Source organism: Dermacentor silvarum, chromosome 9, assembly GCF_013339745.2.
Source record: "Dermacentor silvarum isolate Dsil-2018 chromosome 9, BIME_Dsil_1.4, whole genome shotgun sequence".
Lineage (NCBI taxonomy): Eukaryota > Metazoa > Arthropoda > Arachnida > Ixodida > Ixodidae > Dermacentor > Dermacentor silvarum.
This window is the reverse complement of record NC_051162.1, coordinates 48,915,015-48,929,712: the sequence shown is the minus strand read 5'-3', so window position 1 is coordinate 48,929,712 and position 14,698 is coordinate 48,915,015. Positions and strand designations below refer to the sequence as shown.

The 14,698-nt window shown below is 44.4% G+C and overlaps 1 long non-coding RNA gene across 1 annotated transcript; it reads left to right on the top strand.

Moving 5' to 3' along the window:
* The first annotated feature begins 374 nt into the window (after window positions 1-374).
* LOC125940454 (uncharacterized) lies at window positions 375-13,132 on the top strand. Its single transcript, XR_007463674.1, has 3 exons — window positions 375-484; window positions 8,326-8,382; window positions 13,018-13,132. It is a non-coding gene; the product is annotated as an uncharacterized LOC125940454 (long non-coding RNA).
* The last annotated feature ends 1,566 nt before the right edge of the window (window positions 13,133-14,698 follow it).

Below are 14,698 nucleotides of genomic sequence, written 5' to 3'. Positions count from 1 at the left end.
CAGCTACCAGGCTGACGATTAACGTTCTGACGCAGTACGTGAGGATATCACGTATTTTGGGAGGGAGGATTGCCGCTTAATAATTCTGCATAACAATACTGCAATAATTCTAAAATGCGTGCATGTGTTGTAAGCTATGCAGGGCAAAATATTTTGTCAGCTCATTTTTCGAATAGAAGGTGCTTCATAAAGTTTTTTTGCAAATAAGTTAAACGAGGCCATTAGCACTTTATAAAATAATGTGAGCTACCTCACAGCAATAACAGTAACTCAGTGACGAGCTTATATGTAATATTGTAATTGTGTATAAAAATGTACTTTGCTTTGGATGACCGGTCAGAAAGTAACTGATATCAGTATTTCATTTGCAGCTGTTGCACCAGTGAGGGATGTCTGTGTGCCGCCTTGCATTCAGTTTCTCAGCCATGGGGGCCTGCTTGCAACACCAGTGGCAAAGCAGTCTTGCATTGTGCTATTTGTTCTGGTAAGCTGGGCCATTCTATCGTATATCAGTCATGTATATGCAGTCCTAATGGACATTGACTGCAAATGTTGTTGGAATGACAATGCCTATACCAGTATAATAATTGCTGCAGATGCATCCAAAAGATAAATGATGTTTTGTTTTTCCTGGGGCAACCAATTGGTTCAGCATGAGGACGTCGACTTGAAAGTGGTAGTGTTTCAGACTTGTCTAGGTTGCACATGAGTGGTGTTCAAAAAACACTAATAGCACCGGAATTCGGGATTTTTTCGGACACGCACCAATAAGTTAATTCTTTGTCCAGTTTGCCTCTATGAGTATGCAAAAACACCTGCATACTGACCTCTAACACTGTCATGCATATGATCCATGGTAACTAAGTGTATCCACAGTTAAGCTCACTGTTAGCCACTGTTAAGCTTACTATAATTGGTGAAGATGCCCCGACAGATTTGCCTTTGACATTGGAAGGTATCATAACAAGGTAAAATGTAGCGTGAGCATGCAGGTGTGTCACGTGGTCAGGTGACCAAAATATTGTCACGTACGAGTTTGTACCGCTGTGGACAAAATGACGTTGGTTGGGGAAGAAGAGGCTGAAGTGTCTCGGAGCTCGGTAGATGGTGTCACCCTGGCCACAGAGCTACAACCCTCTGTATATATTGTAAATACATATATTTTCTCCCCGTAACATTTTGGTGGAGGTGCTGGGTAATCTCGCCACAAGCCGGCCCTGGATCTTCGCAGCGGGCGTCACATCGGTTCCGCTGTTATGGCTACTGACGCTGCCTCCGACGCTGACGCTGCCTCCGCCGCTCAGACACCGGCGGAAGTGGTACTAACCCAGCTACGTCACCCGGGAATCTTCACTGGCACTGGCAAGGTCGACGTCGAAGACTGGCTGACGTCGTATGAGCGCGTCGGTAAGCACAACAAGTGGAATGCCACACATTTGCTGGCCAACCTGATCTTTTACTTGGGAGGAACCGCGAAGGTATGGTTCGAGACGCATGAAACCGAAATTACAAGCTGGGACTCCTGCAAGGAAAAGCTACGCGATCTTTTCGGAAGGCCTGTGGGACGTCAAATGGAGGCCAAGCAAGAGCTAGCGTCTCGTGTCCAGACACCAACCGAATCATACGTCGCGTATATTCAAGACGTTCTGGCTCTCTGCCGTAAAGCGGACGCGGACATGCTAGAGGCCGATAGGGTTGGACACATCTTGAAGGGCATCGCAGACGATGCGTTCAACCTCCTGCTTTGCAGGAACTGCTCAACGGTTGAATCCATCATAAAGGAATGCCGGAATTTTGAGCAAGCGAAGAGCAAACGCATCGTACAACGCTTCGACCGACTTCCCAATACGGCTGCCACTTCCTCCTGCAACGACCCTCCGGCATCACATCCGCCTGCCACGCCAAGCTTGACACAGGTCATCCGCCGCGAACTTGAGGCTATGGCTCCAAGTTCTCACTGTCCCCATACGCACGACAACATGACCATCTCGCTCATTCAAGCTGTTGTCCGCCAAGAAATTGCCAACATGGACATCCAGTCTGCCGTCCGCCCACGTCCCACCCCTACCACTCCTGTCATTGCCTCTGCTGCACCTCGCCAGTCGTTCCCGAGTCGATATCGGAACCCATCTGAGTGGCGAACACCGGATGACAGGCCGATTTGCTTTGCTTGCTCCCGGGTCGGTCACATCTCCCGCCACTGCCGTAGTAGCCGCTGGTACTCCTCGCCTCGACCATACGCTGATCGTCGCTTCGACCGAGACTCTCGGTCTCAGTCGCCCCTTTCTGAACCATACCACGCCGGCCTTCCCTCTCGGGGAAACACCACTAGCCGCTCGCCCTCGCCGCAACGCCGTCAGTCCCGCTCGCCTACACCTCGACGCCCCTCGTCCCCGTCCTACGCGGGCCGCTTCTCGGGAAACTAAGCAATGCAGCCCCCGGAGGTGAGGCTGCGTTGACGACTCGGACTGCAAAACCTCTGCTGACCCCTGCTGCTCGACCGAACCTTGTTGAAATTTTTGTTGATGATGTACCCGTTCAAGCCCTCATCGATACTGGCGCTCAGGTGTCGGTTATGCGATCAGATCTTCGTAGCCGTCTCCATAAAGTCCTGACACCTGCCGAGTCGCCTGCCGTCCGAGTGGCTAATGGCAGTACAACAGCCGTGATGGCAATGTGCGCCGCCCGTGTTACCATTGCCGGTCGTCCTGTGTTAGTCCTGTTCACTGTACTGGCCGAGTGTCCCCACGAAGTGATTCTTGGAATCGACGTCCTGACTGCTGATTCAGCACTTATCGACTGTGCAACCGGCACCCTTCGCCTTGAACTGCCCCATTACTTTGCCGACCCGACCGAAGACCACAAGTCCCGACTTCGTTCTGCTGAATTTGCTCGCCTGCAACCTGATGCTGCGACCTACAGTCCTCATGTCGCCTTCTCCTCCACTTCGATATGGTCCTTACGTCTTGGCCGCTGGGCTTTACGCCTTCAAGAGTACACGTTTTCCGTGTCCTACAAATCTGGGCGGTTACATAAGGACGCCGACTGCCTCTCCCGCTACCCTGTCGACCCACCGGATGGCACCGAAACCGATACAGATACGTGCGTTTTGTCGATCTCCGACTTCTCACGCATCGCCGACGAGCAGCGTCGTGACCCATATTCGCGATCCATCATCGAACGCATTACCTCGGAGCAACAGGACGCTTCTCTCCGTATGTTTGTTCTCCAGGACGGGACCTTATATCGACGCAATATGAATCCTCGTGGTGCTGAACTGCTCCTCGTCGTTCCCCAGCATCTGCGCTCGACAATTCTCTCGCAGTTACACGATGCGCCTACCGCTGGTCATTTGGGTGTCTCCCGTACATATGACCGTGCGCGCAGACGATTTTTCTGGCCTGGGCTATATCGCTATGTTCGAAGCTACGTCGCTGCCTGCGAACTTTGCCAACGCCGCAAGAAGCCTCCATTGTCTCCCGCTGGCCACCTTCAGCCTATAGATATCCCCAGTGAGCCATTTTTCCGCGTCGGCCTGGACCTCCTTGGCCCATTTCCTACCTCATCCTCGGGCAACAAGTGGGTGGCTGTTGCGACGGACTATACCACGCGTTATGCCATAACGCGGGCCCTCCCTACAAGCTGCGCAACTGATGTGGCTGATTTTCTCCTCCATGAAGTCATCCTACATCATGGTGCCCCACGTCAGCTACTCACCGATAGAGGCCCCTGTTTTCTTTCTAAGGTTGTCGACGACCTTCTTCGTTCTTGCTCAACGTCCCACAAGTTCACGACGGCTTACCACCCACAGACAAACGGACTTACCGAGCGTCTCAACCGAACACTTACGGACATGCTTTCCATGTACGTGAGTGATGATCACCGGGATTGGGACTGCACGTTACCTTTCGTGACGTTTGCATACAATTCGTCGCGTCACGATATTACGGGTTATTCCCCGTTCTATCTACTATATGGCCGTCACCCTCTCCTGCCTCTTTACTCACTGCTCCCTTCTGACGCCACCACTACCACGTTCTATGCTCACGACGCCATTGTTCGCGCGGCCGCAGCACGTCGTATTGCCCGTGACCGTCTTCTGGCATCTCAGACTATCCAGAAGCACCGTTACGACAGTCATCGTCGGGACGCTCATTTCAGCCCTGGGTCCCTTGTTCTGCTTTGGGTACCCTCCCGTCGCGTCGGCCTTTGCGCAAAACTGCTGCCACGATACGTCGGGCCATACCGAGTTCTTCGCCAAGTCACCAGCCTCACATATGAGATCTCACCTGTGCATTCAAAGTCTTCTACCACCCCAGGAACTGATATCGTGCACGTTTCGCGACTAAAGCCCTATAACTCGCACGCTGATTCGACACCCTAAGAAGCATCGAGACGATGCTTCAGCCGCCGGGGGGTTCATGTCACGTACGAGTTTGTACCGCTGTGGACAAAATGACGTTGGTTGGGGAAGAAGAGGCTGAAGTGTCTCGGAGCTCAGTAGATGGTGTCACCCTGGCCACAGAGCTACAACCCTCTGTATATATTGTAAATACATATATTTTCTCCCCGGAACAATATATGAATATTTTGAAGGGAATGAACAGCACTACTGCCAGAATGAAGTGAAGTCAATGGGCACAGCAACATATTCCCTTTATCCTGTCTGTGGCCCTTCCTTCCTAAACATGTACCAACCAGCCCAGTTCAGAACGCTCTCGCTCTTCATCTGAATACCTCAATTTTCTCGAAGATTAAGTAATTACACACGAGCATATGTGGGGGCTATTCTGCGAGTTTTCTATTTTTGGAACATGTGCCATGACGATTCTTCATTGCTCATAACTTGATGTACAACTGCGCAAAGCAGCATCAATAGCTATGTTGCTTCCCCATCTTTTGTCGAGGGTCTGTGCTTATTTCCTAAGATAGTCCATGAGTCATCGTCCTGTTTGTCCTACCTAATTGCTGCTGCAGGGTAACAATATATGAATATTTTGAAGGGAATGAACAGCACTACTGCCAGAATGAAGTGAAGTCAATGGGCACAGCAACATATTCCCTTTATCCTGTCTGTGGCACATTCCTTCCTAAACATGTACCAACCAGCCCAGTTCAGAACGCTCTCGCTCTTCATCTGAATACCTCAATTTTCTCGAAGATTAAGTAATTACACACGAGCATATGTGGGGGCTATTCTGCGAGTTTTCTATTTTTGGAACATGTGCCATGAGGATTCTTCATTGCTCAAAACTTGATGTACAACTGCGCAAAGCAGCATCAATAGCTATGTTGCTTCCCCATCTTTTGTCGAGGGTCTGTGCTTATTTCCTAAGATAGTCCATGAGTCATCGTCCTGTTTGTCCTACCTAATTGCTGCTGCAGGGCAGTAGGATGTTATAAACAGCACCAACTGCACTTCCTATGATCTCCAGCACATACTTCTTTATGCAAACTTCACGTCTTGGCCGGGTCCGGTTGACATTTTCGTACCTGCACAGTTTGTTTGGCCCTAAAAATAAAAAAGGTAGCTCCAACTCTCCCCAGCAATTTGCTTGAATTGACAGCTTCCTTTGGTGTACATATTGCATAGCAGTGGTAGGCCTTGGCTTTCTTGAAGTACTCCGACTGGAGACTTCACCTATGTTCAGCTCCGTTAAATGCTTCTTGGCAACTCATGGCGAAAGGCAGTGCGAACACACTGTTAAAAGCAACCGTACTTGGGTCTGGAAGCTCCCCTCCACTTCATGGTGGTGCCAAGAGTGCTCCCTTGTGTTCCTGTAGCAACAACACGCTGCGATAATACAAGTAATACAACACAAGTGCGATAATAGGAAAGGCCAAGACACATTTGAGTGTGGATCATAGATCCAGCACGATGCTCACCACAGAAAACCTTCACGCTAGATATTGGAGCTTGCTTTCCAGCAGTTTTACTTCCATGAGCACATCTGGCACTGTGGAGGAGACATTAAAAAAATGGCTGGACTCCTTGAGTAGCCTTGCTTGGCAACTTCTCACAGACAAAAACACTGTCAGGTAACCGTAAACACTAGCTACTGTGGGCACCAGTGTAGTAAAGGTATTTTGCTTCATTGGCTGACTTTCTCCTCTATATTAGGTGAAGTAAGGCTACTAAAGGGGTAGAGTGATTTTTTTCTGTCTTCTCTGCAGTGCTAGATGAGTTCACGTACGGAGAAAAACTTCCATTAGACAGTGATCTTCCATTTCTGGACCGCAGGGTTTTCTTTGGTTAGTGTTATGTGTGCTGGAGCTATGCCCAATGTTTGGAGGAGGCTATTCTGCCTTCCGCGTCGGCACACACTTTGGCTGTGAAGCTCATCACAGGAACACCAAAAGGTGTCCTCAAGAAATCGAGGCATCACCAAGTGGAGGAGAGCTTCTGAACTCATGTCTAACATTTGCTTGCAGCGTGGTGGCCCCTGTTATATCATATTCACAAAGTCAGTCATAGTCTCAAATAGACTGTTGGGAAAGCTGGAACTTTCCTTTTATTTTTCACGTCGAGCAATCGGGGTACATTGTGCGAAAAGGTGACTCGGACGGAGCCTTGACGCAAAGTGTAGCAAAAGGCAGAACAGCAGTTCATCAACTGTGCGGTTGTTTACACTATCCCGCTATCCTGCAGCTGCAACTACGCAAGACACACAGGCCTAGTATATATAGATGTTTGTCTGTAAACAAAATTCTTTGCCTGCGTTCGTGTTGTCTAGCCTTCTCCTGTCTTTTCGTGCTGTCCCCAAGTAATCCCATAGGTACACTCTTGCATAACTTGCAGTTATGAGATTCATGCTTGAGAATATAATCGGAAACTGTGCCATATGGATGACATAATTCATTACACGTGATGGTGTTAAAGAAAGTAAGTGGCTGTGCAGTCTGGGTAGGGCTTCAAATCTGCTTGTTATAGCAATTCTTAAGTTGCTTCCAAAACTTGAGATACAACGATTCAAGCTATGTCTGTGAAAACACTGCATCATATTACAAGGAAATGTTAGAACACTCATAGGAAATAGCTCGGTATTGCGAGAGGTTGTAGAAATTTGCTTTCTACAGCATTTTATAAAGATGTTTTTTAACTCCCGCGTCTATCGTGTTGTCTCATCACAAAACTGTAAACAAATATGAGTATTATGCCTTGAGTTTCAGTAAAGATTACTCGAATATGATTAATCCTTTCAGACGCTATGCACGCAATTCAATACACCAAGATAGTGCATTAATAGCAATAGCATTGATTAAAGTAAGGATATTTAAAATGTGTCCCGTACATCTTGAAACTCTTCGGATTGAAATAGTGCTGCAAGATTGAATTACACAGGCAAATTGCTTTAGTAAAGGAAGTATGAAGGTAGATGGTTCGGTACTTTGCTTGGTGTATGTCACTTCTTTCATCGTTTTTCACAGTGTGTTGCACCAGTCATAATTTTTGAGTGGCTGGATAGGTGCTGTTCAAGCCTGGTAGACATGAAATAGTTGATGTTTGCAAATTTCATGTACTTGCACTGAGTTTTTTCATGGAGTGCACATTTTATAAACCTGACAAACTCACTAAAGAACTGAGAACTCCTAATCTATTGTGCATCTGTAAGAATTTTATGAATCTGAAGATGTAAGAAATGCGGGGAGGCTAAGTTTTCAATCAACACAACTAATTGGCACGTGAAAGGGTTAAGGAAAGACGCTCCTTGAAACAATTTCTCGAAACATCGCAACATACCACCTGAGGGACTCCCACCTCAACTTCTTACTACTGCTTTGCAAATCACAATATTGACTGAATGCAATATTTTTCTAACCAGTCTTTCGTGTAATGTAAAGAAAATTATCACGCCTAGTCTTACATGAAGATAAATTCGTAATCATTTATTTATTGCACTCACTTGGCAGCAGTTTTGAACTGTTCTTTATCGGTATAGTACTTGCGATTCACCTTCGTATTGCTGAGTACAGGTAGAGATATGGTTAGTTGTTTACTAGAAAGGATCCCGAATTTTCCACCTTCTGATTGTAGCTTGCACAGTCACTTGTACTTCACAAAGAGTGGACTGTGGTAGGTAGGAAATATAGTTTTCCTGAGAATTTTCATACATGCAATTTTGATTCTGTCTGCTAGCATGTTTGTATTACAGCATGAATGTCATAGATTAAAGGCTCCATGAAGGTACATTCTGTCATTGAATGTACATGAGATAGTTAAACAGGTTGACTGTATCTAGTTACAACTCCTGATGTTCTGTGGCAGTTACGTTTCTGTGGTTTGGTGCTGTCAGTGTAAGCTTAACATTTCTTTGCTTCTCCCAGGAAGGACACAAGCATTGAGGAACCATTTGACCTGCCACTACACTGATACTGTATTTGGTAGGTTCTATTATAGGTTTTCTTTCGTGTACTAGTACGTGCTATAATTGTGTATAATGTGTTCAGACCTTTAGACAGCAGGCTGTTTGACACCAGGTGTTTACAAATTAATAACTAACAAGATTTTCAAGGTCATTAGTGATACAATTGTTGCACACTGCTGCATTTTCTGCAAATTAAATGATGAGTCATCCAGCAAGTGCTGCTCTCCTGCCTTAATGCACAAATCTTCAAATACTGTTAACCCCATCTCACAAGTGTACAGCAGATAGAGATGATTGGTCACAGCGACAAGTTCATAATTTTTGCTTACGTGCAAAAGTGAGTCAAAGGTCAGGTACACATTTGAAGTTTTCCAAAAGAAGTTCATCATCATAGTTCATAAATGAACGAGTAACTTAGCGCAATAAAAATACACGGGCACAAGAAAGGGAGACAAAGACAAGCGCTTCGTGACTCAGAAGTGCGTGACATAAGTGTTCCGACCAATTATTATTCTCTAAATTTTCTTCTACTGATCCAGGACTCCTGTGACTACTTGCCTTAGGCAACACACTCTGTTGCCTTCGTGCCCTAGAAAACATAACTAGTGCCTTCTTGCAGGCCCTTAGACTGGCAACATCTTCACCACTGACAGTAGAGCATGTTCAGATAAATTCAACTAGACATGCCTGGTGACCACTTAATTTTGGTGAACAAACTTTATTTGGTGCCCGCGCCTGATGACAATGAAATCAATGGTATCTTCTTTTTTGTTGTAGTCCAAGCTGAATGACAGGGACAACAGAAAGGCAAATTCGACGGACACCCAGCGTTAACGTTAAACAACAGATTCGTTTCCAGTTCTCGTCATTATATATACCCTCAAAACATCATACAAAACGTGTAAAAAATCGGTAAACATGAACTAAAAAAAACAGGAACCACACGCATGCAGTTTTTTAGGCACACAGATTGACAGACATATACACGTTTAACGCAAACAACGATCGCATCATCTTTCACCGGCTTCTACTCGTGATAACTGTTTCTTTAAATCTAGGTTTGCACTTGCATCTTTGGCAATGGAGGGCAAGAATACCGTCAGCAGCCAGGTATTTACTTTGTTATTGTGTTCTCGTAGCCTGTCATTTATACATCTACCAGTTTGACCAATGTAGGACCGTCTACACTCAAAGGAATGTCGTATACAACACACGTGATGCAATCAATGAATTTGTTTTTATGTTCCTTTTCGCATGCAGTATCCGCAATTCTTTCTGGCCTTGTCTTCTTACACTGGCTCCCCAATTTATTAGGAGCTGAAAAAACAATGTTGATGTCACACCTTCCAGTAATCTTTATTGCGTGGGAGAAACTATGTATGAAGGGGATGACAGCAACCTTTCTTTTCTTTATGTCGGTGTTTGTACCATCCACTTGCTCGGAACCTATTTCCACTTGCCTCGGGTAACCAGCGCCGCTTAAATGTGAGACTTGCCGTCCGAAGCTATTCTGCATTAGGTACTAGCATGGCTTCTACAGCGCTTCACTGAACCACACTTTCGTGATTCCCCTCTTCGCAAGTTTTGTATGCGTGGAATGAAATGGTAAAAGGGGCTTACTTGCCCTAGGTTCTTAACACCAGCACGTTTTGTTATCGGTGAGCATAAAATTAATGTCAAGGAATCTAATCTTCCCGCCACATGGCTATCCTGCACCTAATGCACGATAGCTTCGAATGGCGAGTCTCACGTTTAAGCGGCTTTGGTTACCCGAGCCACGTGCTCGTGTCAGTCGCAGCAGGACTGCTTAAAAAGGCACAGCAAGAAGGTTCCGAGCAGGTATATCGTACAAGTACCGACATAAAGAAAAAGATTGCTGCCATCCCCTACATACATAGTTTCTCCCACAGACTAAAGATTGCTGGAAGGAGTGACATCAATGTTGTTTTTTCGATGCCTAATAAATTTATGAGCCTTTGTAGGAAGTCAAGGCTCATACTACTGCATGCGAGAAGGAACATAAAAGCAAATTCATTGATTATATCGCGTGTGTTGTATACCGCATTCCGCTTGGGTGTGGAGGGTCCTACATTGGTCAAACTGGTAGATGTATAAATAACAGGCTATGAGAACACAATAACAAATTAAATACCCTGGCTGCTGACGGTTTTCTTGTTCTTCATTGCCAAAGATGCAAGTGCAAACCTAGATTCAAAAAAGCAGTTATCATGAACAGAAGCAGGTGCAAGAAAATGCGCTTAACTATAGACACTAGAAACATATCAACATTTGGTGACGCATGCATCAGTAAGCCTTCAATTTCATTATCCTAGAAAGAGCTTGTACATCTTTGTTCATATTAAACGTGTACATGTCTCAATCTCTGTGGCTAAAAAAACTGCATGCGTGTGGTTCCAGGTTTTCTTTAGTTCATGTTTACCGAGCCTTTACGCATATTATGTTGTATGACGTTTTGAGGGTATATATAGTGACGAGAACTGGAAATAAATCTGTTGTTGGAAGTTAACACTGTGTGCATGCCAAATGTGCCTTTCTGTTGTACCTGTTGTTCAGCCTTGCGCTACAAGAAAATAAAAGATGCCATACAAACAAGCCCCCATAGCTACCCTCATTGTTAGTTTCGCAAGAAAAAGAATTGTCTTTGAAAATACAGTATAGAAGCACCTGTTCAATTGGAAACATTTTTTCTGAATTTTGTCGAATCCGTATTTTGATTAATGCAAAAGAAAAAGTGTTGTGGCTATGGCTCTAAGAATATTTTGGCACAGACTGCAGGCAAATAGCATGAATTCCAACTAATTACCACGGAGTATCCCTGCTACGATATGAAGAAGTAAACCTTTGAAAACACAACGTTGCACATATTTTAAGTTCAGTGTGTTTTTCTCTGCATCTATTAACAGCACGGAATTTGGCCATCCTGTTGCCATTAAAGGCCCAGACATTTGGGGCAAATAGCTCTGCCCTCGTTGACTTTCAAAATCCACGAGAAGTGCTCATGTTTGGGCATTGCTTTAGTTTCAGCTTTACTTTAAAATTTCTTTAGGAGAGGCGGGATTCTTAAAAAATTCCTAAATTTAGCACGTCACGGAAGTAATGCTGTCTGGAAGGACATGTTGCATAATTTGTTTGGTTGTGGGGTTGCAAGTCAAGGAATGGACAGAATAAACGGTGTACTGCCTGTAGCTGCCACATATGGGGTCCATGTGTACTTGTTGCAGGTTCCTTTACGTTGCGAAAGTGCTACAGGTTGCTTAGAAAAGCACAGACTGACAAAACGGCAAATTTTCGGGTGAACACAGCACATAATTATAACTTTTTAAGGAGATAGTATGTTGACGCACTGACGACCATAACTTTCAAGTAAAAAGTATATTGCACATTGCTATTTTCATGACAAAAGCAACCCAAATCTGAAAGAGTCTAAAAGGCGTGCATGTTGTGGTGCAAGGCATGCTTTCTTATTGTTACTAATTTATAAGCTTGTCATCTGGACAGTACCTCTGGCTTGGTTGTTTTGCATCGGAATTGTACAACATGAGTGGTTTGAGCTCGTTTCAAGAGTGCTTCATTGTTTTTAGAAAACAGTGGAATCTGCAAGGTTTTCTGTTAGGGCAGTGAAGGTTGAAAGCCGTGGTCCGCAGTATGTGGTCGTGGTAGCTCTACCTACATGCAGAAAATGTAATCTCTGAATGTCAATGTGCACGTGAGAGCTTTGCCTGTTCCAAGTGAGCCATCAAATGACTTGGAGAGGTTTCATCTGAAGCTTTTCATGTTATAAGGCTAGGAACATATACCAACAAGGCAGAGTATGACATTTTTTATGAACCATTTGTTTTGACCAGAGCACTGGTAATTATATTTCTGACTTGGAAATCATTGATTGTTGATGTATCTGGCTAAAAACGGTGATGATGGTGGTACAGTAAACCTTGTTACAAGAGACACTCAAGAGACCCGGGAAACATGTCGCTTGTAACCAAGGTCTCTTGTAACCAAAAATTCTAAAAATACTGAGGAGCCGGGCTAGACCACTTTATTATACATCAGCACTAAAGTGTGTTTAAACACATTTTTGATGCGAACAGAGCTGTCTCATGGAAACATGGCAATGGCTCCGGAGTTTGACTACCGGCATACAAAGCGACCAGCACCGCAGACGCTGTGATGGTAATCCAACTCAATGGTACTCTGTCGCAGAGTCGATGTGGGAGCGCGACAGCGATTATAGAAGCATAATCGCAGAAACTTCTGTGAAATTGGTAGTCTCAACCATGCGAGGAAAGACAACCGGCTGCAGAATGGAACAAAATCGAGCCAAGGGAATGAAAATTGCAGCACATACCGGTTAGTACGACGTTAGCCGCATTAGGTGAGCGTGTCTGGGTTGTGTCTCTTATAAATAGTGAAGAATTTGCTCTAGGGACATAAAAAAGCTGTCCTTAGTATCCGAGTGTCTCTTGTAACCATGTCTCTTGTATGCAATGTTGTTAACATGGCGAACATAGAAAACCAACCAAACCATTTTCAAATGTCTCTCATAACCGAGTGTCTCTTGTAACAGTGTCTCTTGTAACGAGATTTTACTAATAAAGAGCCTTAATGGATTGGTGTTTTTTTCCCTTTTCAGGCAAAGCAGGAGGCATGTGCAAGCAACCAGTCATTCCGATTCTCAACCAATCCTTTTTCTAGTCAGGCCCTTTCTAGTGTCTTATCTTGCAAGTTCTTTTTTTCAGTAAAGCACAATAAACATGCAGTTTCGTTCAGATTCAGGTGGCTTGCTGCTTTTTGGGCACGAATTTGTATGTATGCTTTGTACACGTCATGTACAGAACTCAAATGCAACATGGCAACACTGACACAAAAATGACGCGGTGTAAAAGACAGTTACACAAGGAGGAAACGTGCACACACAGCATGTTCAGCGTGGTGTATGTCCGCTTATGTGCATTGATTTCTGCCCCATTTCAAGCTATATCTTATGTGAGTTAGCCATGTTGTTATGTACAACTTGGTATAACTTATTTCAATGAAACAAACAATTTGCTCATTGTCTGGACATATACACCCGCATCATCATTTACAAAACAAATTTTCAGCTGTTGATACGAAGCAAGATAAAGCTGTACAAGTTCTTACGGATTCATGGTGCCAGGAACGCAAGCATAGAAAACATTGACACAAGAAGAACAAAAAAAGGTGCTTCTGTCTTCCTTTTTTGTTCTTTTTGTGTGTTATGTGCATACCTTTCCTCGCCACGGTCTGTCCGTTTTTAATTAGGAAAGTACGGGGCTCAATTTACAGAATTTCCTTTCTACGGAGCTCACCGTTTTGTATTTGGAAAATACAGACCATTCTGTGATCACAACTACGGAAATCACCATTTTCCATTCGACGGAAATCACCGTTTTCCATTCAACAGAACTCTCCGTTTTCCATTTGACGGAACTCTCCGTTTTTCATTCGACGGAAAAAGTTTTTACAGACTGTCCGTTTTACAGAAACTACGTTTTTCATTTACGGAAAGTGTCCGGCAACTTTCTACCTTCAACTTTCACCGTAAACTGAAGCAATTTTTTACAGTGTAGTTTTCTGCAAGTTTTTATATTTTTATTGCGAAGAGAGTTACCGGCGAATGTCGCACTGCTATTCCTAATTTTCACCAACTCGCATCAAAACGGACCATTTGACTTTATCACCTGTATGCTGCGGAATCAGTGAGTGCTGGCATCACATCGAAAATTACAGGATTCTCAACAGAAGGTGCCACTTTCATTGTGAAATTGTGTGATTTTCTTGCTTACAATAGCTTTCTTCACGTTACGAATGATGAAATGGCTATTACAGAAGTGCAAGATCTCAATCTATTTAAGGTGGGAAGCCACGTTGAAAAGTAAATTTTCTTCCCTAACTGTATTTTTACATTTGTTGTGTGCCCAACCACTCAGAAACATGTTGAAAAAAAAGAATTGTCTTCTTCTTCTCATTAGTTTGATAGTTACAGTGAGTTGTCGAACCCATACTCTCGTTTTGTGAAAACGAAACGACATTGCATTGGTTCCGCAAATCAGTACTATTTCTTTTATATAAATATTATTCAAATTACTTTAAGCATGAAATTATTTTAGCTCCCGTTCTCGGCGACCTTTGACATACACTGAGCCAAAATCCAGTGTCGTTATCCGAGTACTGAAGACTAGAATGATGCGAGAACGAAACGACGATATATGAGCATCGTTGTAAGGGCATAACGAAATCATCCGGGCAACCAGTCAGAACTTCAGAAAATGTGGTCTAGCTCTGGCCCCCAG